This window comes from Emys orbicularis, chromosome 25 (genome assembly GCF_028017835.1).
Source record: "Emys orbicularis isolate rEmyOrb1 chromosome 25, rEmyOrb1.hap1, whole genome shotgun sequence".
Classification (NCBI taxonomy): Eukaryota; Metazoa; Chordata; order Testudines; family Emydidae; genus Emys; species Emys orbicularis.
This window is the reverse complement of record NC_088707.1, coordinates 17140334-17167745: the sequence shown is the minus strand read 5'-3', so window position 1 is coordinate 17167745 and position 27412 is coordinate 17140334. Positions and strand designations below refer to the sequence as shown.

General features: G+C 52.1%; 7 non-coding genes across 7 annotated transcripts; 3 read left to right on the top strand and 4 right to left on the bottom strand.

Moving 5' to 3' along the window:
- Positions 1 to 3510: 3510 nt before the first annotated feature.
- On the bottom strand, positions 3511 to 3592 carry TRNAF-AAA (transfer RNA phenylalanine (anticodon AAA)). The gene has a single exon. It is a non-coding gene; the product is annotated as a tRNA-Phe (tRNA).
- A 3458-nt stretch (positions 3593 to 7050) lies between these two features.
- LOC135894726 (U2 spliceosomal RNA) lies at positions 7051 to 7237 on the top strand. The gene has a single exon (XR_010562390.1). It is a non-coding gene; the product is annotated as a U2 spliceosomal RNA (small nuclear RNA).
- Positions 7238 to 8075: 838 nt separating this feature from the next.
- Positions 8076 to 8239, bottom strand: LOC135894725 (U1 spliceosomal RNA). The gene has a single exon (XR_010562389.1). It is a non-coding gene; the product is annotated as a U1 spliceosomal RNA (small nuclear RNA).
- An 8707-nt stretch (positions 8240 to 16946) lies between these two features.
- Positions 16947 to 17138, top strand: LOC135894728 (U2 spliceosomal RNA). Its single transcript, XR_010562392.1, has one exon. It is a non-coding gene; the product is annotated as a U2 spliceosomal RNA (small nuclear RNA).
- A 1817-nt stretch (positions 17139 to 18955) lies between these two features.
- TRNAN-AUU (transfer RNA asparagine (anticodon AUU)) lies at positions 18956 to 19029 on the bottom strand. The gene has a single exon. It is a non-coding gene; the product is annotated as a tRNA-Asn (tRNA).
- Positions 19030 to 19185: 156 nt separating this feature from the next.
- On the top strand, positions 19186 to 19367 carry LOC135894720 (U2 spliceosomal RNA). Its single transcript, XR_010562385.1, has one exon. It is a non-coding gene; the product is annotated as a U2 spliceosomal RNA (small nuclear RNA).
- Positions 19368 to 20202: 835 nt separating this feature from the next.
- On the bottom strand, positions 20203 to 20366 carry LOC135894716 (U1 spliceosomal RNA). Its single transcript, XR_010562383.1, has one exon. It is a non-coding gene; the product is annotated as a U1 spliceosomal RNA (small nuclear RNA).
- Positions 20367 to 27412: the final 7046 nt, after the last annotated feature.

Sequence of the window (27412 nt, the reverse complement as noted above, 5' to 3'; positions counted from 1 at the left end):
GGCCCGGCTTGACAAAGCCCTGGCTGGGATGATTTAGTTGGGAATTGGTCCTGCTTTGAGCAGGGGGTTGGACTAGATGACCTCCTGAGGTCCCTTCCAACCCTGATATTCTATGATTCTATGATAGAGTTCTCCACTGCCCACAGACATCACATTATCAGGAGCTCCGTACACAGAGAGGCCCCTGATGGTGGAAAAAGGCTTTGGCAGAGACTCTTCTGATAGCCATTACTCTATAGTGTTTAGCACTTTGTGTTCTGGCTTCAAGAGCCACAGATGCAAATTGAGTGATGGGGACATTTTTCTTGTCTCCACATTTGTCAGGTGCCTCCTTTCAACACTTGTCATCAAAAGACCTGTTTCTTTTGCAAGCAATGTACGGCTAGGCAAAGGCAGTCTTCTCCATTTCCTCAGAAGATCGACCAGGCTGTGAGGAGAGGAGAAACATTCAGCTAAGCACCACTGGGTGCTGGATCCTCAATCTCCTCTTTACCCAGCAGGTGTCTGTTAGGTGGCTTTCCCTTCACCACCTCCTCTGGTTCTTGTCATGCAGGCAGAAATCAGGAGACCAGAAGTCCAAAATGCAGGCAGTGCAATGTTCGTTGGGGTTAGTTTCAAGCAGGCATATTCATAGCTCTACATGCCAGGAGAGTCTGTTTCCCAGTGTTCTGTTCCCAGATCTGACACCACAGAACCTTTATCCATGTCCCCCTTCCCTTTCTTAGCAGGCCCAAATATACCTGCAGTGCACTCCCCTGGTCCCACCTGCTGTAATATTTTAAGGGCAGCCTTAGCCTGAGAATGAGACCAGGTCAGGCTCCAGATTGCACCAAGGATGCTCAGGCACTAAAACCGCAGCAGCCACTACTCTAGCTTTGCTGTAGTTAGCAGGCTTCAAACCTATGCAGAGGGACCCTAATGGTTTTCTAGTGCACCACCTTAACCACTCATACACAACTATTTCGTTTATGGAGATCTCGCACCATACCATGGCTCTGTTCCCACTGAACGATCACTTCCAATTGTTTGCTCAGACCAGCTTCCACAACACACTCACTTGTGTAAGTGTGTCCATGGCTGAACAGCAAGAATTCCTGCCCAAGGAGTAATGGATCTAGGGGTTATAGTGGATCACAAGCTAAATATGAGTCAACAGTGTGATGCTGTTGCAAAAAAAGCAAACATGATTCTGGGATGCATTAACAGGTGTGTTGTGAGCAAGACATAAGAAGTCATTCTTGCGCTCTACTCTGCGCTGGTTAGGCCTCAACTGGAGTATTGTGTCCAGTTCTGGCCACCACATTTCAAGGAAGATGTGGAGAAATTGGAGAGGGTCCAGAGAAGAGCAACAAGAATGATTAAAGGTCTTGAGAACATGACCCATGAAGGAAGGGTGAAAGAATTGGGTTTGTTTAGTTTGGAAAAGAGAAGACTGAGAGGGGACATGATAGCAGTTTTCAGGTATCTAAAAGGGTGTCATAAGGAGGAGGGAGAAAACTTGTTCATCTTAGCCTCTAAGGATAGAACAAGAAGCAATGGGCTTAAACTGCAGCAAGGAAGGTTTAGGTTGGACATTAGGAAAAAGTTCCTAACTGTCAGGGTGGTTAAACACTGGAATAAATTGCCTAGGGAGGTTGTGGAATCTCCATCTCTGGAGATATTTAAGAGCAGGTTAGATAAATGTCTATCAGGGATGGTCTAGACAGTATTTGGTCCTGCCATGAGGGCAGGGGACTGGACTCGATGACCTCTCGAGGTCCCTTCCAGTCCTAGAATCTATGAATCTATGAATAAGTTGTAGTGGGGGAGGTTTAGGTTGAATACTAGGAAAAACTTTTTCACTAGGAGGGTGGTGAAGCACTGGAATGGGTTACCTAGGGAGGTGGTGGAATCTCCTTCCTTAGAGGTTTTTAAGGTCAGGCTTTACAAAGCCCTGGCTGGGATGATTTAGTTGGGGATTGGTCCTGCTTTGAGCAGGGGGTTGGACTAGATACCTCCTGAGGTCCCTTCCAACCCTGATATTCTATGATTCTATGATTTCCCTTCTGTCTGGAGCATGATTTGAGTGTGTCTGTGGTTAGTGATATCGCTGTAGATTGTTCATTCCCTGCCACGACAATTCAGACAGTCCCTTTCCCAGTCATATCTCCAGCACATCAGTGATTCTAATAGGGCCGTCTCTACACTCCAGAGTTTTGACAACAGTCAGAAAGCGCTATAAGAAAATCGGTTTTGCATGTTCACACGACGCTCCCTCGGTCGGCAGCTTTTGGCTGGTGCACACCCTGCAATGCCACATCTGGCGACAAAACTGCCCTGTTTTGGTGACAAAATAAAACCACCTCAACGAGAGGCCTAGAGCCTTTTGCGGCAAATTTAAAGCAAGAAAGTATCAGTGTAGACGCTGCTGGTCATTATAGCACCATAACTGGCCTCCTCCAGTATCCCACAATGCCCACCGTGAACTCGGCTGCCCTGCATTCCTGCTACAGAGGCTGGCCCCCTCCCTGTTCATCGTGCTGGGAAGTTCTGACAGCTGAGCCTGCTGCTCTGCTCCAGCAGCCAGGAGCAAATCACTGCCGTGGAATGAGGCTCTCCCCCACACTGCGAACACAGAGCAGGGGTGGTGGGAGCTTCCTTACAGTGGTAGGGCCACTGGTGTCTGAACTGTGATGTCCCCATGATGCTCCTTCCCCAAGGCCCCTCATTCACACCACCCCTTCTCCCTGAGGTCCCAACCCCACACCACCCCTTCTCCCTGAGATCCCGCCCTTCCCCTCCCCTGAGGCCACACCCACAGAACACCTCTTCCCCCCAAGACTCTGCCTTGTTCCCCCCTCCGTCAGTCATCCTTACAGCTGGTAAAAAGTGGTGGGGGGCATGGCCCTCTAAACCCCCCATTTCCGGCACCCCAGAGCTAGGCAAGCAGCAGCGTGTGTGTGTGTGAGAGAGAGAGAGAGAGAGAGAGAGGGAGAGAGACTGCTGTGCTGAGCCATTGAGGGAAGCGGGGGCTGATGTCAGGGCTGTCCCCCTCCCCCTGCCTCAGGACTGGTTGCTTCCAGCAGCTGTCTGAACATAGAGACAGCGTGCCGACACACTCCCCCAACACACACACAGTCTCTGCCCCGTCACGCACACTGCAGTTGAAAAGCAGCTGCAATCTAGTAGGATGCCCATGGAACAATGGGATAGAGAAACCTGCATCATGTGATGCTGTACCGGCCAATGAGGCATTGCAAACCCTTCCCAAAGCACCCTGCAGCCAGTTGCACAGCAGGATAGCTACCCACAGTGCACTGCTCTCTGTGGCGATGCAAGAGCTGCTAGCGTGGATGTGCTCTGGTGATACAAGGAGCAGAGTGTGGACTTGCAACAGCGGTTTAATTAAAATGCTTTAACTAGAGTGGCCTAGCTCTGTGGTGTAGACATAGCCTGAGAGTGAGACAAGACCTAGCACCCGTTAACACCAAAGATGCTCAGGCACTGAAACTAAAGAGCCACCAGCTCTTCTGTAGTTGGCAGGATTTGAACCTGCACAGGGAAACCCCAATGGATTTTTAGTCTATCACCTTAACCACTCAGCCACAACTACTTGCTATAGGCAGCTTTCTCACTACACTCTAGTTCTGTTCTCACTGACCATTTGCAATTGTTTCCTCAGACCAGGTTCCACAACACACTCACTGCCGTGCCATTGTGTACGTGTGTCCATGGCTGAACAGCGAGAATTCCTGCCCATTTCCCTTCCGGATGGAGCAGGATGAGAGTGTGTTTGTGTTAATGACATTGCTGTAGATTGTTGTCCACTAGGGGGGAGGGATAGCTCAGTGGTTTGAGCATTGGCCTACTAAACCCAGGGTTGTGAGTTCAATCCTTGAGGGGGCCACTTAGGGATCTGGGGCAAAAATCAATACATGGTCCTGCTAGTGAAGGCAGGGGGCTGGACTTGATGACCGACCTTTCCCTTCCAGTTCTAGGAGATAGGATGTCTCCATTTAAAAAAAAAAAAAAAAAAAAAGCTCATCTGGCCTGCCCTCAGATGGCCCATCCTGAACCGCGACACCACCACCAGAGGAGCTGGAAGAAGGAATGCCAGCCGCTGCTATGACCTGGTAGCAGCTTCAAGGATCCAGAAGCTGTACTGAACAAACCGCCTCAAGGCTGTAAGAGAGGTCTTCAATGGTCCCCCCTCCTACTGCACGATCCCGCCCGAGTGCCTCTACAACCACTTCCTCGAAGTGTTTGGCGGCGTGCCCAGGAACGACGCGCAGCGCCTGAAGTGCCTCCACCCCTTACCCCGCGTTGCCAGTGCAGATGACCTAGAGGCTGACTTCACGCCTACAGAGGTGACGGCCAGGCTCTCCAGAACCAAGAACACCGCGCCCGGAAAAGACGGCATCCCCTACAGCCTCCTCAAGAAACGAGACCCCCGGCTGCCTTGTGCTATCTAACATCTTTAACTTGTGCAGGCGCTTTGGCCGGTCCCCCACCTCCAGGAAGAAGGCCATGACCATCCTGATCCACAAGAAGGGCGAGCGAGACGACCCTAGCAACTGGAGACCCATCTCCCTCTGCTCCACGATGTACAAACTGTATGCCAGCTGCCTGGCAGCCAGGATCACGGAGTGGGCAACGACCGGGGAAGCCATCAGCCCGGCCCAGAAGGGCTTCATGCCATCAGAGGGGTGCTACGAGCACAACTTCCTGCTCCAGACCGCCATCCAGACGGCCAGGAGAGCGCGGAAGCAGTGCGTGGTAGCGTGGCTCGACCTGGCCAATGCCTTCGGGTCCATCCCCCACCACCACATCTTCAGTACACTCCAGGAGTTCGGGATGCCGGAGACCTTCCTTCACATGAAGCACTACCATCCGCTCGGTGGAAGGGGAGACCACCGAGATTCCGATCCGCAGCGGCGTGAAGCAGGGCTGCCCCCTCAGCCCGATCGTCTTCAACCTCACCATGGAGCCACTCCTGTGGGCGATCTCCAACGGCGCTGATGACTTTGACCTGCGCGGCGAGAGGGTGAGCATCTTGGCCTACGCAGACGACCTGGTCCTGATCGCGGACGACCCCGAGAGGCTCCAGAGCATGCTCGACACCATCGGGAAAGCCACGGACTGGACGGGACTCCGCTTCAACGCCAAGAAGTGCGCGTCCCTCTACGTCGACGGGAGCCAGAGGGACCCGGTGCTGATGACGGAATTCCTCATCCAGGGCGAGTCAGTCGTTCCCCTGGCGGAGGGGCAGGCGTACCAACACCTTGGCACGCCGACAGGCTTCCGCGTTCGGCAGACCCCCGAAGACACCATCCGGGAGATCCTGCAGGAGCCACCAAGATCGATGCATCCCTGCTGGCACCATGGCAGAAAATCAATGCCTTCAACACCTTCCTGATCCCCCGCATCGCCTTCATCCTGAGAGGTTCCACCGTGGCAAAGGTGCCCCTCAACAAGGCGGACAACACCATCCAGCAGCTGGTCAAGAAATGGCTGTCCCTGCCCCAGAAAGCCAGCAATGAGCTCGTATACATCACGCACAGGCATGGTGGCGCCAACGTCCCCTGCATGGGAGACCTGTGCGACATCGCAGTCATCACGCACGCCTTCCGCCTCCGGACGTGCCCGGATGCCAAGGTGAAGAACGTTGCGACGACCGCCCTGCACGCCGCCACCGAGAAACGAATCAGCAGACCTCCCTCCGACCGAGATGTGGCCACCTTTCTGAGCGGCTCCCTGGACGGTGAATTCGCCCGGGACAGGGGCGACCTCGCCTCGCTGTGGTCTCACGCCCGCAACGCCACGCACCGACTGGGGAAGCGACTGGGCTGCTGCTGGGAATGGAGCGAGGAACGACAGGAGCTGGGAGTCCTGATACCGTGGATCGGAATGGAGGGCAACACCGTCATCACCCCCGGAGCCAGAGGCATGCTGGAGAAGTCCCTGAAGGCTGCCATCCACGCGCTCTACGTGGACACCCTGAGAAAAAAGCCGGACCAGGGTAAGGCCTTCGAGGTGACCAGCAAGTGGGACTCCAGCAATCACTTTCTCCGTGCGGGCAGCTTCACCCGATTCACCGACTGGCGGTTCATACACCGCGCCCGGCTGAACTGCGTCCCTCTCAATGGAGCCGTCCGCCACGGGAACCGGGACAAGCGCTGCAGGAAGTGCGGGTACACCATGGAGACCTTGCCCCACGTCCTGTGCAGCTGCAAGCCCCACGCCAGAGCCTGTCAGCTGTGCCACAACGCCATCCAGGACCGCCTAGTGAAGGCCATCGCCCCGCACCTGGGAGAGGTCGCCGTCAACTGCACCATCCCCGACACCGACAGCCCGCTGCGCCCGGACATCATCATCACAGACGAGGATCAAAAAAAGATCATCCTCATCGACGTGACGATCCCCTTCGAGAACAGGACTCCGGCCTTCCGTGAAGCCCAAGCCCGCAAACTAGAAAAATACGCTCCCTTAGCTGACACCCTGCGGGCAAAGGGCTATGAGGTTTACACCGACGCTCTGATCGTTGGGGCCCTGGGTGACTGGGACCCCTGCAATGAACGTGTGCTGAGGACCTGTGGGGTGGGCCGTCGTTATGTGTGGCTCATGAGATGCCTAATGGTCTCGGACACTATTCGATGGTCCCGAGACATTTACACAGAGCACATCACCGGCCACCGCCAATACCGGGAGTGAGCCGGCGTGACTTTGTGCACCCACAAGGGGGAAGAGACCTGTAAACCTCCCCTATTGGACTTTATCCCCTGAGCCCTGAACCCACCGAACCGAACTGAACTCCATCATGTGAGGGTCACCCATCCCCATTACCCGGCCTGCTTATTTATATACCCACGACTGCCTGTACTTCTTGTATGAGTGATGTACCCTCACTGCTTGCTGACTGTATCCTGATCTCACCCACCGTATACCCCCCGATTGGGGACATTGCAGACTGTATATGCTATGTGCTGCCCACTACCAAAATACTAGCATCCCCCCTATACTCTGTATGTTACCCCCGATGACCAATAACTGACGCTTCAAATTCTCTATCATTTATTTTTTAAATATTTTCTAATAAAATTTTAAATCTGTTCTTATCAGTTTAATATCTGATATGTTCTTAATTTGAGAACTGTATGTTAAATTGATTTTTGAAACAGGGGGATGGAATAGGAGCTTGCTCTTTCCACCCCATGCATTGACCTGGTATTGCAGTGTCTCCAGGACCAGTGCATCTCCTTTGGGGGAGAATGTTTGGTTAGAAAAGCAGAGAGTTTTACTATGGTGATGCTTCTTAAAAGCAATTTTTTTTCGAGTAGTTGAAAGGTCTGAAATCTCTAGCATTTTGGTTTCTTTATGAGAAAATATTGTTATGATTTCTTGGGAGCGTTTTGTGAGTCAATCAACGTGAGGTGCTTTATTGCCCCATCTGAAAAAAGATATATTGGAAGTGGAAAGATTCAGAAAAAAAGGGGCAACAAAAATGATGAGGGGATAAGGAACAGCTTCTGTAGAAAAAGAGATTAATGAGATTGGGACTTTTCAGCTGGGAAAAGAGATGACTAAAGGGGGATACGATGGAGGTCTATAAAATCATGACTGGAGTGGAGAAAGTAAACAAGGAAGTGTTATTTCCTTCTTCTCATAACACAAGATCTAGGGGTCACCAAATGAAATTAATAGGCAGCAGGTTTAAAACAAAGAAAAGGAAGTATTTCTTCACACAACCTGTGGAACTCTTTGCCAGAGAATGTTGTGAAGACCAAGACAGGGCTCAAAAAAAGAACTAATTGCTTTCCTTTGTTGGACCAACTGCCAGTGAGAAGAGCAAATTCACCAAGGGCTACAAGCAGGGAAACAGAGAACAAAGGAGGCAAGCAGCTCCCCTTGAGCCAAGACTGGGCACCGGGACTAAGCCATTCTAGAGCAACCTGCAGAAGAGAGCAGTCATAAAAACATGGGAAAATAACCACAACAACAGAGAAGGACAGAGCTTTAATCAGCATGAGCAAAGGAAGAACAGTAGCATGCTCTAACTAAAAGCAACTCCTGAAATCCTTTTTTCCTTGACCAAATACCAGGGGAAAACATGAACGCAGTCCCCCACTACCACAAATTCTGCAATTGAGTTTCCCACATTTGGGGAAATCACAGAAGTCAGCACACCAGCAGTGCAATAAATGAGCCTCAGCCTGGGAAAACTACCTTGGTGATCATGGTATCTCCCCTGCCAGATAAGTATAAACACCTAGGCCCCAGCCGCCACCCGCCCTCGCTCGCCCCACACTCTCAGCCCATGGTGGGGGACGCCATGCCCATGACCGCCAGCCCCACCCACACCAGCCCCCACTGCTGCGAGCTGCCCCGACGTGGCCCCGGGGCCCCACTCTTCTCCACACTGAGCCCTGGGTGCCAAATTCGGGCCCTGCTTGGCAGCCTGCTTCCTCTCCCACAATGCTCTGCTTGCACACATATCTGCATACATGCTCACGCGGCTCCGCCCCTCCAGTCGGGCCCCTCCCCCTGCCTGCCCGGGCCCGGTGCACTCCCCTGGCCAGCCCCGGCTCTGCAGTGCTAAGAGCCCAGCCGCCAGCCCCACCAGGTGCCCTTGCCAAAGTGCCTCCCGGTCCCCGCCAGGGCCTCTGCTGGCCCCACTCTCCCCGGTGGAGCTCAGAAAAGGAGGGGCCCGACAAAGCTGTAACCTGATTTCAAGAACACTTCAGTTATGCCCTAGAGTTGTAGCCGGGTCCAGCCCCAGGAATCCAGGATATCAGAGAGACAAGGGAATAGCTTGTCTTGTGGACCAACTACTGCTGGGGAAAGAGAGAAGCTTGCATTTCGCTTCTCTCTCTCCCCACAAGAAGCTGGTCCAATACAAGAATTACCTTCCCTGCCTTGTCTCACGTCCGTTTCTTGTCCTTGCAGAAGGTCAGGTGTTGTCATCCACTCCAGAAACTGGAAGGCCACTTGATGCCTTTTCTTACCTGCCAAGTGAGGGTGAGTGCACAGGCAGCCAGCGCTGTTTAAAGCTGTTCCCGTGTATCAGGTGAGCTGCAGCTCAGCGAACCCCAAGGATCTGAGGTGAGCTACTTTGCAACAGAGGCAGACCAAGCAACTGGTACAATGCCAGGTCGCACCCCGGCTGGCAGATAGAATCTCAATGTAGTGTGTAGTGTCCCCTGACTAACACCCTGCAGACAAAGGGCTATGAGGTGTACACTGACGCTCTGATCGTCGGGGCCCTGAGTGCCTGGGACCCCTGTAACGAGCGCATACTGAGGACCTGCGGGGTAGGCCGTCGCTACGCGCGGCTCATGCGACGTCTAATGGTCTCGGACACTATCTGATGGTCCCGGGACATTTATACAGAGCACATCACTGGCCACCGCCAATACCGAGAGTGAGCCGGCGTGACTTCACGCACCCACAATGAGGAAGAGACCTGAAGACTTCCTCTGTTGGACCTTATCCCCTGAACCCTGAACCCACTGAAATGAACTGAACTCCACCTTATGAGGGTCATCCTATCCTCATTACCCGGCCCACTTATTTATACCCATGATTGCCTGTAATTTCTGTATGAGTGATGTACCCTCACTGCTTGCTGACTGTACCTTGATTCATCCACCTTAAACCCCCCCATTGGGGATATTGCAGACTGTATGTGTTATGCGCTATCCAATATCAAAATACTAACATCCCCCTATACTCGGTATGTTACCCCCGATGACTAATAACTGAAGTTTCAACACTCTGTATCATCTATTTTTAAACATTTTCTAATAAAATTTTAAATGTTGTTCGAGATCCCGGCTCCTGTTACTTTGCAAGGCATGTGCGTTTGCTCCAGGTTTTAGCCTGCTAACGCAGCGGGGGGCCAATTGCCCTCCGACTTCCCCGCCCAGCTCCATCCTCCATGCGCCTGGGCATCAGCGGGACTCTCTCAGGAGAGCAGCTTCCCCCCCTTCCCTGGCATCCCAATCTCCGCCCAACTGGGGAACGAGCAGGGGCAGCCCCTTGAGCGCCGGAGACGGGCCGGGGAAATCTCATTTGCATACCCACAGTGCATTGCGCTCAGCGAAGCGAGTCCCTGGTCAAGGGGCTGGTTTTACTCCCAATGTCCCCGGTTCCGAAGATGAAATTTGGGATTAATTAAATTTCCTCTTAAAGCGAGAAGTTTAGCGGGCTGTCATCCTGAGTTGAGTGGAACGCGTTTTGCCCTGGCAGCGCCTCTGAGAGGTGGTCTCTATACTCTGTTTTTTTTTTCCGACTGTATAAATCTTTTGTGTTTTCTGTGGCAAGGAGTGTTTATAAGTTACCATTCACTGTTTTTGAGGTTTTACTTTAGTAAGGCTGTTACCTGCCACTGTGGAAGAAAAAGGAGACTGGTGGTTGGACTTTGCTTCTTGTAGTTCTTTAGGGGACTGAAGCTTAAATTGTTAAAAGAAAACACAGAACAATAAAGCTTTGAGAGAAATATCGTTTCAATGCATTAGGAAGATATTTTTCCAGCAGGGGGCAATTTTGTGATCTGTATTCATCTAGCAACAGAGAGTTCTGTGGTACCTTTAAGACTAACAGATGTATTGGAGCATGCATCCGACGAAGTGGGCATTCACCCACGAAAGCTTATGCTCCAATACATCTGATAGGCTTAAAGGTGCCACAGGACTCTCTGTTGCTTTTTACAGATCCAGACTAACACGGCTACCCCTCTGATACTTGTATTCATCTAGCTGTTTGGTTTCATGTGTTTTCAGTATTAGTGATTTGCTGAGGCAAGGCTTGCATAATGTAGAAAATAACATACGGATATATTTTTGAGTTTCAATTTTTTTTTCATGCATCATTTCATTTCCCAAGGAAAGAATTAGAATAACTAGTCCCCATGTTTTCTGTATTAATATTGGATGAGTTGAAAAGCTGCTCTTGCAGATTTTGCTTTGTCATTGTTTGTAGGTCAGTTGAACAGCTGCTTTCTTAGGGTATGTCTACACTACGAGGGTAGTTCGATTTCACTTAAATCGAATATGTGGAATCGATATTGCAAAGTCGAACATGTGTGTCCACACTAAGGACAGTAATTCGACTTTGTGAGTCCACACTAACGGGGAAAGCGTCGACATTGGAAGCGGTGCACTGTGGGCAGCTATCCCACAGTTCCCGCAGTCCCCGCTGCCCATTGGAATTCTGGGTCGAGCCGCCAATGCCTTCTGAGTAAAAAAAATGTGTCGAGGGTGCTTTTGGGTAATTGTCGTCATCCGTCCGTCACTACCGCCCTCCCTCCCTCCCTGAAAGCGCCGGCGGGAAATCAGTTCGCGCACTTTTCTGGTTAGTGACAGCGCGGACGCCACAGCACTGCGAGCATGGATCCCGCTGCGACCATCGCTGCAGTTGTGGCCGTTGTCAACGCCTCGCAGCTTATCATCCACCTTTACCAGAGGCAGATGCAGATAAACCAGGCGAGGAGGCTACGGCACCGCGGTGAGGGCCTGAAGTCTGAGAGTAGCACAGGCCTGTCAGAAAGCACTGGACCCAGCGCCGAGGACATCACGGTGACAATGGGTCATGTGGATGTTGTGGAACGGCGATTCTGGGCACGGGAAACAAGCACGGACTGGTGGGACCGCATAGTGCTGCAGGTCTGGGATGAATCCCAGTGGCTGCAAAACTTTCGCATGCGGAAGGGGACTTTCCTTGAACTTTGTGAGTTGCTGTCCCCTGCCCTGAAGCGCAATGACACCCGGATGCGAGCAGCCCTGACTGTCCAGAAGCGAGTGGCCATAGCCCTCTGGAAGCTTGCAACGCCAGACAGCTACCGGTCAGTCGCGAACCACTTTGGCGTGGGCAAATCTACCGTGGGGGTTGTTGTGATGCAAGTAGCCAACGCAATCGTCAAGGTACTGCTCTCAAAGGTAGTGACCCTGGGAAACGTGGAGGTCATCATAGATGGCTTCGCCGCGATGGGATTCCCAAACTGCGGTGGGGCTATAGATGGAACTCACATCCCTATCCTGGGACCGGAGCACCAGGCCAGCCAGTACATCAACCGAAAGGGCTACTTTTCAATGGTGCTGCAAGCACTGGTGGACCACAGGGGACGTTTTACCAACATCAACGTTGGATGGCCGGGCAAGGTTCATGACGCTCGCGTCTTCAGGAACTCTGGTCTGTTTAGACGGCTGCAGGAAGGTTTTTACTTCCCGGACCACAAAATAACTCTTGGGGATGTGGAGATGCCTACAGTGATCCTTGGGGACCCAGCCTACCCGCTAATGCCCTGGCTCATGAAGCCCTATACTGGCGCCCTGGACAGTGAAAAAGAACTGTTCAACTACCGGCTGAGCAAGTGCAGAATGGTGGTGGAGTGTGCTTTTGGCCGTCTCAAGGGGAGATGGAGAAGCTTACTGACTCGCTGTGATCTCAGCGAAACCAATATCCCCATTGTTATAGCAGCTTGCTGTGTGCTCCACAATCTCTGTGAGAGCAAGGGGGAGACCTTTATGGCGGGGTGGGAGGTTGAGGCAAATAGCCTGGCTTCTGATTACGCCCAGCCAGACAGCCGGGCGATTAGAAGAGCCCAGCGGGACGCGCTGTGCATCCGGGAGGCTTTGAAAGTTAGGTTCCAGAGTGAGCACGGTTACCAGTGACTTTTCAGTTTGTGTACAGAGAAGCTGAACCTGCCCCCGTTTCTTTACCCAGTTAATGTTGACTATCCTCTCCAGTTACATACCCCCTTCACCCCCTTCCAAAAAAATAAAATCAGTTTTATTTTCTTAATGAACACCGTTGTCTTTATTACTGTTTTCGCGGGAATGTTTTAAACCTGGGACGCAGACTGTGGTGGGGAGCGGGTGTAGTGTACTGATGCAAATGATGCTTCTAAACTCCAGGAATGACAGGATTCACAGTGGTGGACTGGTTGTTTCAACGGAGCCTGCCAGCCCTCCTGAGCGGGACTGCGTGTATGTGGGGGCTATGTGACTTTATGGCAGGGGGAGGAGGGTTACAGATCCCCTGCTGCGTGGCTCTGTGATCCAGGAAAAGGACCGCTGCATAAGATCTGTAACTGCCCTCCCCCGCCACAAAGTCACAGAGCAACCCCCCCACACACAGAACATGAAAACCACCTCCCAGACTGACCAGGGTAACTAGTCACTGCACTGTGTATGTGCCCTGCTGCTGGACCTGCCCCCGCCTCTGTACCCTGCTAAAGGTGACTGTCCTGTCCAATTACCAAGGCCCTTCCCCCCCTTCAGACAGACTCTCCTCCAAAAGAACATGATGGAAACAGTAATGAACAGAAACGTATTTTTTATTAACAACCACACAAGAAACTGGGGGGTGAAACTTGGACGGGGGCTTGGGTGAGGCGGGAAGGAAAGGACTTTTCAAATTTTGGGGAATGACAGCCTTCTGGTGCTTGAGCAGTCTGCAGGGGTGGAGTGAGAGTTTTCACGGACTCTGCCGCCCCTCCTTCTTTGGACTTTGGGCGAGGGGGGTATGGGACTTGGTGGCGGGGGAGTGCGGTTACTGATAGACTGCAGCGGGGCTCTGTCCTCCTGCCTCCGTTCCTGCAGAACATCAACAAGGCGCCGGAGCGTGTCCGTTTGCTCCCTCATAAGTCCAAGCAGCGTTTGAGTCGCCTGCTGGTCTTCCTGCCGCCACCTCTCCTCACGTCCCATGTGTGTCCGGTGCATTTGGGACAAATTCTCCCTCCACTGGTTCTGCTGTGCTGCCTGGGCTCGGGAGCAGCCCATTAGTTATGAGAACATGTCCTCTCGCGTCTTCTTCTTCCTCCGCCTAATCTGCGCTAGCCTCTGGGAGTGTGATGCCAAGCTGGGTTGGGAGACAGTCGCAGATGTGGCTGTGGGAATGAGAAAAAGGTAGTGAATTCCTCCGAAAGATAAATGTAGTTGTGAACAAAGAACATAGTCTTTCTCTGTGAACAAGACCATGCACTGCACCTATCACATGCGCACTCAGGACAAGGTCGAATTTTCAGACCTCGCCTTCAGTGCCTGGGGTCTTGCACTGCCGATCTGGGAAGCGGGGCAGGACACTGGAATTTCTGTAGCAGGCAGACATGGTAAGCCGTAGACTTGTGGCTGCTTAAAACTTTAATAGTAGCACTGGCCTCCTTTCACATTGAAAGCAATGCCAGTCTCTGCTGCCAGCAATCGGCCAAGCATGAACTCTGCCCCTGTCCCACCCCCTCGCGGCTGTCCCAGGGAAAGATCCCTGTATGCTGCCCCTCTCCCGCCTCCACCGCGTGGCTGTAAACCGGCGGTTACAGTTCTGTAAAGGAACGGGCAAGCAGTCCCAATACTAACAGTCCCCTACCTAATTCAAAGCAGGTCATCATGAGCGACATCACACTCATGAGGATCTCGGACAGCGATAAAGAAAGGATGCTTCGGGAAAGCCTGCAAAGACCAGGGCCGTATGCCGCCATGCTGTGCAAGGCTATGATCCCGGAGTACTTGAGGATCTCCTGGGGCGGAAACGTCTCCTACTTCGGAGGACCCAATAAGGCCGCTCTCCCCAGGAACCTGATGAACAGGCTTTCCAATTACCTCCAGGAGAGCTTCCTCGAGATGTCCCTGGAGGATTTCAGCTCTATCCCCGGACATATAGACCGCATTTTAATATAGCTGCACTGGCAGGGACTAAAGAGTGGAGCGGCTTGGGCAGCAGAATCATGCACAACCGGACACTGTTAGATTTTTTTAAAATAGTTGGGACTGAATAGTTAAGCGCCTAGGGCAAACAAATCATGAAAAACACGTTGTTCTTATTGTTAATATTCCAGTTCTGTTAAAAATAAATGTTTAGATGTTTAAAACACTTACTGCTTGATCCTTCCCCTGAATCTGTGTCCGGGTTAAATGCTGGGGACGGTTGGTAGGGGATCTCTGTAAGGGTGATGAAGAGATCCTGGCTGTTGGGGAAATCAGCTTGGTAAGCGCTGTCGACTGCCTCATCCTCCTCATCTCCTTCCTCATCTTCCCCGTCCGCTAACATGTCCGAGGAACCGGCCGTGGACAATATCCCATCCTCAGAGTCCACGGTCAGTGGTGGGGTAGTGGTGGCGGCCGCACCTAGGATGGAATGCAGTGCCTTGTAGAAACAGGATGTGTGGGGCTGGGATCCGGATCGTCCGTTTGCCTCTTTGGTCTTCTGGTAGCCTTGTCTCAGCTCCTTGATTTTCACGCGGCACTGCGTTGCATCCCGGCTGTATCCTCTCTCTGCCATGGCTTTAGAGATCTTCTCATAGATCTTTGCATTCCGTCTTTTGGAGCGCAGCTCGGAAAGCACGGACTCATCGCCCCACACAGCAATCAGATCCAAGACTTCCCGATCAGTCCATGCTGGGGCCCTCTTTCTATTCTGGGATTGCACGGCCATCTCTGCTGGAGAGCTCTGCATCGTTGCCAGTGCTGCTGAGCTCGCCACGATGTCCAAACAGGAAATGAGATGCAAACTTCCCAGACAGGAAAAGGAATTCAAATTTTCCCGGGGCTTTTCCTGTGTGGCTGGTCAGAGCATCCGAGCTCGGACTGCTGTCCAGAGCGTCAACAGAATGGTGCACTGTGGGATAGCTCCCGGAGCTATTAGCGTCGATTTCCATCCACACCAAGCCTAATTCGATATGGCCATGTCGAATTTAGCGCTACTCCCCTCGTTGGGGAGGAGTACAGAAGTCGAATTTAAGAGACCTCTATGTCGAACTAAATAGCCTCGTGGTGTGGACGGGTGCAGGGTTAATTCGATGTAACGGCGCTAAATTCGACATAAACGCCTAGTGTAGACCAGGCCTTAGTCTATTCTGTGTAGGTTCTTAAACCGCTCTCCTTAGTATACCTTCCAGAATTGATTGCATGGTTTGGATCATTCTTTCCCTCGTCTCCCTACAGAAGAGAAATTTTCCATCCCTTTCCCATTTGGAAAACGCCACCGTTTTAACTTAGGAAACAGTCTCTGTAAATGTTTTGCCCAGACGAGGGATAGTTCATAGGAGCAGAAGAGGAGGAAGGTTGTGGCCCTTTGAGTCAGATTCATAGCATTTAAGGCCAGAAGGAACCAGCCGATAACCTCAGAGAGACTGAGGTGCACCAATGCCCAAGGCCCTGCAATGGCAAGGAATTGATTTGATGCAATTGACCGTACATTGGAGATAGTTCTGTGGGAAGGAGCAGAAAAGAGCATTGGGGATGCTGTATAGCGCTTGCATACGCTTTCTTTGACCTGTTTTGCTGTAAGAGTTAACAGGGAGAGATTGTTAGTCACAGGTCAGTGGGTGGGTATATGCAAATTAGGAGTGTGCAGGGAAACCAGCGAGAGGAAGGAGGCTGAAAGACTTCTCTGTCTTTGAACAGAATTGTGTGTTAAGGGTTCTTACTTTGAATTCCTCCATTGGAGTCATTTCGGGGAAGTGATCCTCACTTAGAGTTACCTAGTTCTCAAAGTCACGTGAATGGTGTTTGGTGCCTGTCTGGGAGCTCATCATGGCGAGGTAGAAAGTGGTGGGGGCATTGGTTCTGCGCAGCATCCGAGGGTGTCAGCATCCCTTGTGGGCTCCTTGGAGTTAAGATCAAAGTGTAGTGTTAATCGACTATGAGAAAGGGACCAAAAGACTTTCTCCCTTGGATCATACAAACTGGAACCATAAACTCTCTGAATGTTAAATCTCATCAAATGAGGGTCAATCCATTCTCATCATCATATCCACTCATTATACTCCACACCTGAACATAGCCACTTTATGAAGTTCATACCCTCATATCTCAATGTCTGTACTTTGATCCATCAACCTTTTATCCCCAATCGGGGACATTGCAGATTATGTATTTCTTATGACACCCGATCTTAAACCAAACTTTGCACCCTCGATAATCTGTATGTTATTCCCTGATAACCAGAAACTTCTAAGCTTAAACTCTGTGCCGTTCACTTTTTTTTAACATCATCTTAATAAAATTTTTAAATCTGTTCTTATCAGTTTAATATCTGATATGTCCTTTATTTGAGGACTGTATGTTAAATTGGTTTTTGAAACAGGGGGCTGGAATAGGAGCTTGCTCTGTCCACCTCAGGCATTGACCTGGTATTGCAGTGTCTCTGGGAACGGTGCATCTCCTTTTGGGGAGAGTCTTCTGGTTGGAAAAACAGAAAGAGTTTCACTGTGAAGCTGCTTGTTTGGTCAGGGTTTTTTTTTTTAAGAGACTCATTGGCGTTTTGATTTCTTTGTGACAAAATATTGTTGAAACTTCTTGGGAGTGTTTTCTGAGTCTATAGATGTGGGTTTCTTTGTCTTGCTGGAGGATTGTTTTAAAAGCTGGGTGTGATGGGTTGGGTCGCAGAAACCCCTTTGGGATTGCCACCTGATGTGCCTAGACTACCTCTGAGTCCATTTTCCCTGCCAGCTTGGGACTTCAGTACCTTGCCTGTTTGAGCCAGACGCGGTTGCCTGCTGCAAGCACAGATCCAAGTCTGAACCACGTCCCCCACAAGCTGCAGGCTTAACTGAAAACAACTTAAGAAGTGCTCCCGTCTCCGGCACTCAGATACCCAACTCCCAATGGGGTCCAAACCCCAGATCAATCCATTTTACCTTGTATAAAGCTTATACAGAGTAAACTGTAAAATCCTGTTACCAGGGCTGCTGCCTAGCAGCCTGCGCATCTGCCTGCCAGCGCTAGAGCGCGTAAGGCATTAATCCAGATACTGGTGGCTGGGTGGCCTGGTTGAAGTGCCAGCAGAGTGGCGCAGCGGAAGCATGCTGGGCCCATAACGCAGAGGTTGATGGATTGAAACCATCCTCTGCTACGCCCGCGCTTGTTTCTTTTGGCTCTGGGCCTTCAAGCGAGGCGGTGACCAGCAGATCACCAAGAGCCTAGGCAAGCCGTCGGCAACCTCAGGCATGTGGCTCGCCAGGCTAAGCACCCTGGCGGGCTGGGCAAGCACCCTGGCGGGCTGTTTACCCGCCGCGATGGCAGGTTTGGCCGATCACGGCTCCCACTGGCTACGGTTCGCCATCCCAAGCCAATGGGGGGGGGGTGGGAAGCGGCATGGGCCGAGGGATGTGCTGGCCGTGGCTTCCCACCGCCCCCATTGGTGTGGAGCGATGAACCGCGGCCAGTGGGAAACGCAATCGGCCAAACGTGCCGACGTGGCAGGTAAACAAACTGGCCCGGCCCGCCAGGGTGCTTACCCTGGCGAGCCACGTGCCAGAGGTTGCCGACCCCTGGCCTAGGCCATGAGGCAAGAGGTGGCTGAGGCGACGGCCTGCCAGGGAGCTCCCCGGCACCTCTGGCTGCCTGGGCTGAAGGCAAGAGTCAGGCCTGGGCGTGGTGAGGGCCTCCTCTCCCGGAATGAGGCAGCAGTGCTTCCTCATCCCCCTTTTCCCACACACCGGCAGGCGGCTGCTGCGGGAGAACATGAGGGAGGCTATCGGGATGCTAGGCAGCTCTGTGTGGCTGTCAGGGGAAAGAGCCGAGGGTCCTGACTTGACCTGCCATTGACTCGCATGGCTCTGCGCTCCGTCAGCCGGGGCGGGCCAGGGCCAGGCTGCGGACGTGACTCAGACTTGGCCAGCATGGCCACGCTTTCCTGACGAGGCATGAGGCAGGCCAAGAGCTTTGCACAGCCTACAGGGAAGTGGGAGGGAGGCAGTCTTCGAGCCAGCATGTCTCGTCCGTTTCTCCCTTGCCGCTTGGGCAGAGGCAGGAAGGGAGCGAAACGTTCCCGGCTGAAGGTTTTGCACTCGGCCTTGAGGATTAAGCCTGAGCCTCCGCATGGCTGCTGGGAGATGGGTTTCTGAATGGCATCCAGCCCGCTCTTTGGGCCACCAGCTGAAAGCACTGAGGCCAAGAGGGACGGTTTTGAGGTGGGAAAAGGGGGCCTTTGAGGCTCCCAGCAGGTCTTGAGGAGCAAGGAAGTAGCACAGGCTCACCGCCATCCCTGGGTGGGCTCAAACCACCATCCTTTCGGTTAATAGCCGAACACGCTGACCCATTGTGCCACAGAGACAGGTAAATACAAGGTTGGATTGAGCACAAAAGTCGGGAATCAGCTCAGGGTAGGGTATACCATAGGTGTGCAGTGGTTAGACAAGAAACAGCAAGGGACTGGACTGGTATGGAGTGAAACTGTATCTTACGTGTGCCTGATGACTGTACATTTGAGATAGTTCTGTGGGAAGGAGCAGAAAAGAGCATTGTGGCTTCAGTTTAATATCTGATATGTTCTTTATTTGAGAACTGTATGTTAAATTGATTTTTGAAACAGGGGGCTGGAATAGGAGCTTGCTGTGTCCACCCCATGCATTGACCTGGTATTGCAGTGTCTCTAGGACTGGTGCATCTCCTTTGGGGGAGAATGTTCTGGTTAGAAAAGCAGAAAGAGTTTTACGGTGGTGATACTTCTTGAAAGCAGGTTTTTTTTTCAAGTAGTTGAAAAATCTGAAATCTCTAGCGTTTTGGTTTCTTTATGAGAAAATATTGTTACAATTTCTTGGGAGCATTCTGTGAGTCTATAAACGTGAGGTTCTTTGTCGCCCCAAGTGAAAAAAGATATATTGGAATGGGGAAGATCCCGAAAAAAAGGGCAACCAAAATGATGAGGGGATAGGAAACAACTTCTGTAGACGAAGAGATTAATGAGATTGGGACTTTTCAGCTGGGAAGAGAGATGACTAAAGGGGGATAGGATGGATGTCTATAAAATCATGACTGGTGTGGAGAAAGTAAATAAGGAAATGTTATTTCCTCCTCATAACACAAGATCTAGGGGTCACCAAATAAAATTAATAGGCAGCAGGTTTAAAACAAAGAAAAAGAAGTATTTCTTCACACAACACACAGTCAACCTGTGGAACTCTTTGCCAGAGACTGTGGTCAAGACAGGGCTCAAAAAAGAACTAAGCGTTTTCTTTTGTTGGACCAACTGCCAGCAGGAAGCGCAAACGCACCAAGGGCTACAAGCAGGGAAAAAGAGAATAAAGGAGCTAGGCAGCTCTCCTTGAGTCAAGACAGGGCACAGGAACCAAGCCTCTCTAGAGCAAGCTGCAGAAAAGAGCAATTATAAAACAGGGGGAAATAACCACAGGAACAGAAAAGGACACAGTTTTAGCATAGGCTAAGGAAAAACTGTAGAAAGCTCCAAAGAACACCACCTGAGCTTTTTCTTTCCTTGACCAAGTACTAGGAGAAAGCACGAACGCAGTCTCCCACTACCACAAATTCTGCAGTTGAGTTTCTCGCCTTCGGGGAAATCACAGGGGTCAGCAGACCTGCAGTGCAATAGATGAGCCTCACGCTGGGAAAACCACCTTGGCGATCATGGTATCTCCCCTGCCAGGTAAGTATAAGCGCCTAGTGCCCAGCGGCCGCCCGCCCTCACTCGCCCCACACTCTCAACCCACGGTGAGGGATGCCACGCCCATGCCCGCCAGCCCCACCCACACCAGCCCCCACTGCTGCGAGCTGCCCCGACGTGGCCCCGGGGTCGCACTTTTCTCCACACCGAGCCCCAGGTGCCAAATTCGGGCCCTGCTCGGCAGCCTGCTCCCGCTCCCACAATGCTCTGCTCGCAAACATACCTGCATATGTGTTCACGCGGCTCCGCTCCCCCAGTCAGGCCCCTCCCCCTTCCTGCCCGGGCCCGGCGCACTCCCCTGGCCAGCCCCAGCTCTTCAGTGCTAAGAGCCCAGCCGCCAGCCCCACCAGGTGCCCTTGCCGAAGTGCCGCCCAGTCCCCGCCGGGGTCTCTGCTGGGCCCACTGTCCCCGGCGGATGGACGGCTGCATCATGGGCTGCAGCCCAGCTCAGAAAAGGAGGGGCCCGACAAAGCTGTAACCTGATTTCAAGACACTTCAGTTATGCCCTAGAGTCGTAGCCGGGTCCAGTCCCAGGAATCCAGGGTATCAGCGAGACAAGGGAATAGCTTGTCTTGTGGACCAACTACTGCTGGGGAAAGAGAGAAGCTTCCATTGTGCTTCTCTTTCTCTCTCTCCCCACCAGAAGCAGGTCCAATACAAGAATTACCACCTGTGACGGGTTGGATCACAGAAACCCCCTTGGGAACGGCCAACTGATGTGCCAAGACTACTTCTGCCCCTGCTTTCCCTGCCAGCCTGGGACCCCAGCACCCTGTCTGGCTGAGCCAGAAATGCCCATCTGCTCCAACACAGACCCAGAGTCTGAATTACTTGCCGCAAACAGCTGCAGGCTTAACTGTAAGCAAATTACAGAAGTGTTCCTGCCTTTAACACTCAGATGCCCAACTCCCAAGGGGCTCCAAACCCTAAATAAATCCGTTTTACAGCTTATACAGGGTAAACTCGTAAATTGTCCACCCTCTATAACACTGATAGAGAGATATGCACAGCTATTTGCTCCCCCCCCCCCCGCCACCTCCCAGGTATTAATACATACTCTGGGTTAATTAATAAGTAAAAAGTGGTTTTATTAAATACAGAAAGTAGGATTTAAGTGGTTCCAAGTAGTAACAGACAGAACAAAGTGAATTACCAGGCAAAATAAAACAAAACACCCAAGTCTAAGTCTAGTACAGTAATAAAAACTGAATACAGATATAATCCTCACCCAGTAAGTTTCCTGTTACAGACTACTTTCCTTCTAGTCTGGGTCCAGCAATCACTCACACCCCCTGTAGTTATTGTCCTTTGTTCCAGTTTCTTTCAAGTATCCTTGGGGTGGAGAGGCTCTCTCTTTAGCCAGCTGAAGACAAAATGGAGGGGTCTCCCCCGGGGCTTAAATAGATTTTCTCTTGTGGGTGGAGACCCCCTCCTCTTTCCTATGCAAAGTCCAGCTCCAAGATGGAGTTTTGGAGTCACCTGGGCAAGTCACATGCATGACTCATAGTTTCTTACCAGGTAGCAGCCCTGGGTCACACATGCTGCTTCCTGGAGTCTTGTTCTTCACATTCTCAGTGCAAGTACAGAAGGTGGTGGAGCTCCAACCAGGGAGGGCCTTATTGGTGGACTTTGTGCTCCGTGGCACTGGTTACCGCTATATTAGTGTTTATGGTCCCCAGTTAAGGCATGAAAGGAAAGATAAATGGAAGGAACTGGCTCCCTTCCTCTTGACCGCATGGTGTTGGTGTTGGGGGGGGATTTTAATTGTGTCAGACGGCCTGAGAACCGCTGGTCCCGTTTTCCCGACGGTCAGAGGAAACGTTTTTACAATGAGCACTACCTGGCGCAGGTCTGTAGCGAGGTCAGCTTAGGGGCCGTGTTTCTCCGTAGTGGAACCAGTGGAGGGTGGGTGGTAGCCTCCTATTCCTCTGACCCGAGCTCACACCAGCCGCAGATGGGGTACACCTTTCTGCAGGGACAGGCCAGGTGTCACATTGACCGGATTTACGTGAAAGAGAGCACGTCGACAGCCCAGTGCAGGATAGTGCCAATGGACTGTTTGGATCACGCAGCTCTCACCGTGAGCTCAATGTGGGCAATACCCTGACCCACGGCAGAGGATATTGGAAACTGAACATCCAGAGCTTGCAAGATAAAGGGGCAGGGGGGTGAGGCCTGGTGGTGTTGGCAGAATGGGAAAGCATCAGAGGGTTCTATGGCAACCAGGGGGATTGGTGGGAGTGGGTGAGGGAGGAGTTGGAAGCTTTGTTCCAGCGGTCGGGCAAACACCACAACATTAAAGAAACCAGGGGTGCCAAGTCCTGCAGTGTCGCCTGTGGGATTTCCACAAGAGCATCCAGGCAGGGGAGCCAGTCAGCGTGTGACTGTGCGACCGGATCAAGCGACAGCTGGCCAAGTTCCGGGAGATGAGGCTGCAGCTGGCTGATATGAGCAGGAAGGGAGGGGCAGTCTCCCCTGACATTTTTGAGGCCTGCAGGGAACAGAGACAAAGCAGGGGGATGCGGGGACTCACGGCAGGACCCGTAGATCTGGTAGAGCAGGACTATAGTCAATGGAGGAGGAGAGAGAGTCCTGTGAGAGGAAGTAGCTGGTGGGAAGCAATAAGTGCAGAGTGCAAGTCAGCCAGCTGAGAGTCACATGGGTCTAGACAAAGAAGTGCTAGCAGGTCCCATGGTGTAATGGTCAGCCCTCAGGACTCTGAATCTTGTTATCCCAAATCTCTTTGGGACATCCTGGTGCTGTGTTGGTTTGCTGCAAAGCCTTCCATGCACCAGATTGAGTGTTTTTTCCCTCCTGCTGGGTGACTGATGCCCACTGGAGATAGGTCTTTGGTCCGACTGGTTCAGTGGGCTGGCCGCTATAGGTTGGGGCCACTACAACTTAACAGTTTGGCTAGAGATTCCTGCAGTTTGACCTGATGGTTGTATTTCTCGCTGCTTCACCTGATGTCCACAGCTTTGGTCCCTGTACCTTCAGCTGCCCCACTCTTCCTCTTGCCCACAATGCATTTAAAGGAAGGAGTGCCAGGACCAGGCTTAATAGGCATGAGGGAGGAAGAGCCTACTCCCTGCCATGCCAAACACCCACTGAAAGCCACCCGCAGACCAACATGTGGGGCGGCTGCTGATGCTCTGTGCCACATTTGGAAGAGGGAAACTGCTCTACACGCTAACCCGGGCAGCTGCCCATTTTCCTTGGCAAGTCAGGAATGGCAAAGGCTAGACTGGAAGCATGTGGGGCTCATGCCCCAGCCTTTGTGACGCCCAACCCCCAACTCCTTCCCGGGGCTCTAGTTGGAGCCAGAGCATTGGCTTGACCGGCTAAGAAGAATTTCCAGTCCTGAAGGGAGCAGGACTTTCAGCACAACAGGAAAACTGCACAAGCACAACCGTGAAAGGACTTGAACCCTGTGACGAAGTGGGGGGTTTTCTTGGCTTTTCTTGTTTTCGGTGGGGTTTCAATGGTTTGAATGCAGAGGGGATGGGACTCAGTTTCCCTGGGTGTTACTGGTTTAACGAGGTGAGGGAAGAGGGAGTTTGTTGTTACAGAGGACCAGAGAGGGAACTTGGGACCCCAGCAAATGGCCTGGAGAATGGATACCCCAACGACCAGTGACCTGAGACCCCGACCCGGAGACCCAGCTCAGGAGTTGCAGCCGGTTCTGGCCACTGGGAGAACAATGGGCTGCAGAGTGAGGACCCAGTGACCTAACTAGCCGGTTCCAGCCAGAGGACAGAAGCGAGGAGAGGAGGCCCCAGTTTACGACCCTGTTTACCTGGAGAGAAGACAATGGACAGAGGCAGGGCTTGGGGCCGGGGATCTCAGATGTCCAGCTGGGAAGCAGGGGGGCTTGGGGCTGGAGAGGGGGAGCAGGCAGAGCCCAGCTGGATGCAGGGAGACTGGGATGTGCTGTGCTGAGGGAGGCCAGGCCTGAGGCCCTGAGAGTTTCCTGTGCTGTGTTCAACTCTCCATAAACCCTCCTGTTTTATGCTGGCTGGGAGTCACTCCGGTCTAGAGAACAGGGTTGCATCAACCCCTTCGGGGGTGGAGGCCTGGGGGGTCCAGAGCGAGTGGACTCCCTGAGGGGGCCCATGGTGAGAGACAGACGTACTAAGGTTCAGAGAGGTGTGGCTCCAGGAGGCGGTGGGGCCTGACCCCGAGAGAGAGTGGACCCCTGAGAAGGGCTGTTGCACTGAAAGGGGCACCCCCCACAGACCGCACGGGGCCAAGAGTGGGCACGATCTCTGAGTCCGTGACAAACCCTCAACTGCCTGATCTGAAATCAGATGCCTTATCCATTAGGCCAAAGGAGAAAAGCCTCTCTAAACACTTCTTTGGAAAAGGCGGACACTGTGTTTCTCAGACTCAGGTCATCTACTGAGGGGGGACAAGACTCTCTGGGCACAAGAAGTAGAGTTCCCAGAGAGATGTGAGACTTAATTCTCTGGAGCCAGGTGCAGGACTTTGGCAGGGAGGCTTAGGCATGGGGGATTGGGGTGCAGCGGACAGACCAGCTGTCTAAGTGTTTAGATTTAGGGTATGTCTACACTACAGGATTACTCCAATTTTACAGAATTCGATTTTTGGCAACAGATTGTATAAAGTTGAGTTCATGCGGCCACACTAAGCACATTAATTTGGCAATGTGCGTCCATGTACCGAGGCTAGCGTCGACTTCCGGAGTGTTGCACTGTGGGTAGCTATCCCATAGCTATCCCATAGTTCCTGCAGTCTCCCCCGCCCATTGGAATTCTGGGTTGAGATCCCGATGCCTGATGGGGCAAAAAACATTGTCACGCGTGGTTCTGGGTACATCCTCCTCCTCCCTCCGGGAAAGCAACGGCAGACAACCGTTTCACGCCTTTTTTCCTGGGTGAACTGTGCGGACGCCATACCACGGCAAGCATGGAGCCCGCTCAGCTCAAGACAGCAGTCATGAACATTGTAAACACCTCGCGCATTATCGTGCAGTTTATGCTGAACAAGAACCTGAAAAACCAAGTGAGGAGGAGGCGGCAACAGCAGCGCAGTGACGAGAGTGATGAGGATATAGACATGGAATTCTATCGAACCGCGGGACCCGGTGCTTTGGAGATCATGCTGTTAATGGGGCAGGTTATAGGCATGGAACGCTGATTCTGGGCCCGGGAAACAAGCACAGACTGGTGGGACCGCATAGTGTTGCAGGTGTGGGACGATTCCCAGTGGCTGCGTAACTTTCGCATGCGTTAGGGCACTTTCATGGAACTTTGTGACTTGCTTTCCCCTGCCCTGAAGCGCCAGAATACCAAGATGAGAGCAGCCCTCACAGTTGAGAAGCGAGTGGCAATAGCCCTGGGGAAGCTTGCAACGCCAGACAGCTACCGGTCAGTCGGGAATCAATTTGGAGTGGGCAAATCTACTGTGGGGGCTGCTGTGATGCAAGTAGCCAAAGCAATCACTGAGGTGCTGCTACAAAAGCTAGTGACTCTGGGAGATGTGCAGGTCATAGTGGATGGCTTTGCTGCAATGGGATTCCCTAACTGTGGTGGGGCAATAGATGGAACCCACATCCCTATCTTGGCACCGGAGCACCAGGGCAGCCAGTACATAAACCGCAAGGGGTAATTTTCAATGGTGCTGCAAGCACTTGTGGATCACAAGGGATGTTTCACCAACATCAACGTGGGCTGGCCGGGAAGGGTTCATGACGCTCGCGTCTTCAGGAACACCACTCTGTTTAAACAGCTACAGCAAGGGATTTACTTCCCAGACCAGAAAATAACCGTTGGGGATGTTCACATGCCTATAGTTATCCTTGGGGACCCAGCCTACCCCTTAATGCCATGGCTCATGAAGCCATACACAGGCAGCCTGGACAGTAGTCAGGAGCTGTTCAACTACAGGCTGAGCAAGTGCAGAATTGTGATAGAATGTGCATTTGGACATTTAAAGGTTCACTGGCACACTTTACTGACTCATTCAGACCTCAGCCAAACCAATATTCCCATTGTTATTGCTGCTTGCTGTGTGCTCCACAATCTCCGTGAAAGTAAGGGGGAGACCTTTATGGCAGGGTCGGAGGTTGAGGCAAATCACCTGGCCGCTGATTACGTGCAGCCAGACACCAGGGCAATTAGAAGAGCACACCAGGAAGCGCTACGCATCAGAGAAGCTTTGAAAACCAGTTTCATGACTGGGCAGGCTACGGTGTGAAAGTTCTGTTTGTTTCTCCTTGATGAAAACCCACCCCCTTGATTGACTCATTCCTTGTAAGCAACCCACCCTCCCCCCTTTGATCACAGCTTGCTTTCAAAGGAAATAAAGCCACTATCGTTTAAAAATCATGTCTTCTTTATTAATTGATTATAAACATAGGGAGAGAACTGACAAGATAGCCCGGGTGAGGTTTGGGAGGAGGGGAGGAGGGAAGGAAAAGGCCACTTCAAAAGTTCAAAATAATGACAGCCTTTTGCTTGGGCTGTCCACTGGGGTGGAGTGGGAGGGTGCACGGAGCCTCCCCCCCGCATTCTTGAGCATCTGGGTGAGGAGGCTATGGAACTTGGGGAGGGGGGAGGGCAGTTATACAGGGGCTGCAGCGGCATTCTGTGATCCTGCTGCCATTCCTGAAGCTCCACCAGACGCCGGAGCATGTCCGTTTGATCACACAGCAGCCCCAGCGTTGCATCCTGCCTCCTCTGATCTTCCTGCTGCCACCTCTCAACTCGAGCGTCCCTCCTCTCTTCACGTTGGTCCCTCCTGTCCTCACATTGGTCCCTCCTGTCCTCACATTTGTTGGCAGCTTTCCTGTACTTTGATACCGTGTCCTTGCACTCATTCAGATGAGCTCTTTCATTGCGAGTCGACTGCATGATCTCAGAGAACATTTCATCTCGCGTGCTTTTTTTTCGCCGCCTTATCTGAGATAGCCTTCAGGACGGAGGAGGGAGGCTTGAAAAATTTGCAGCTTCGGGAGGGAAAAAAGGGAGAGAAGTATTTTAAAAGATACATTTTACAGAACAATGCTTATACTCTT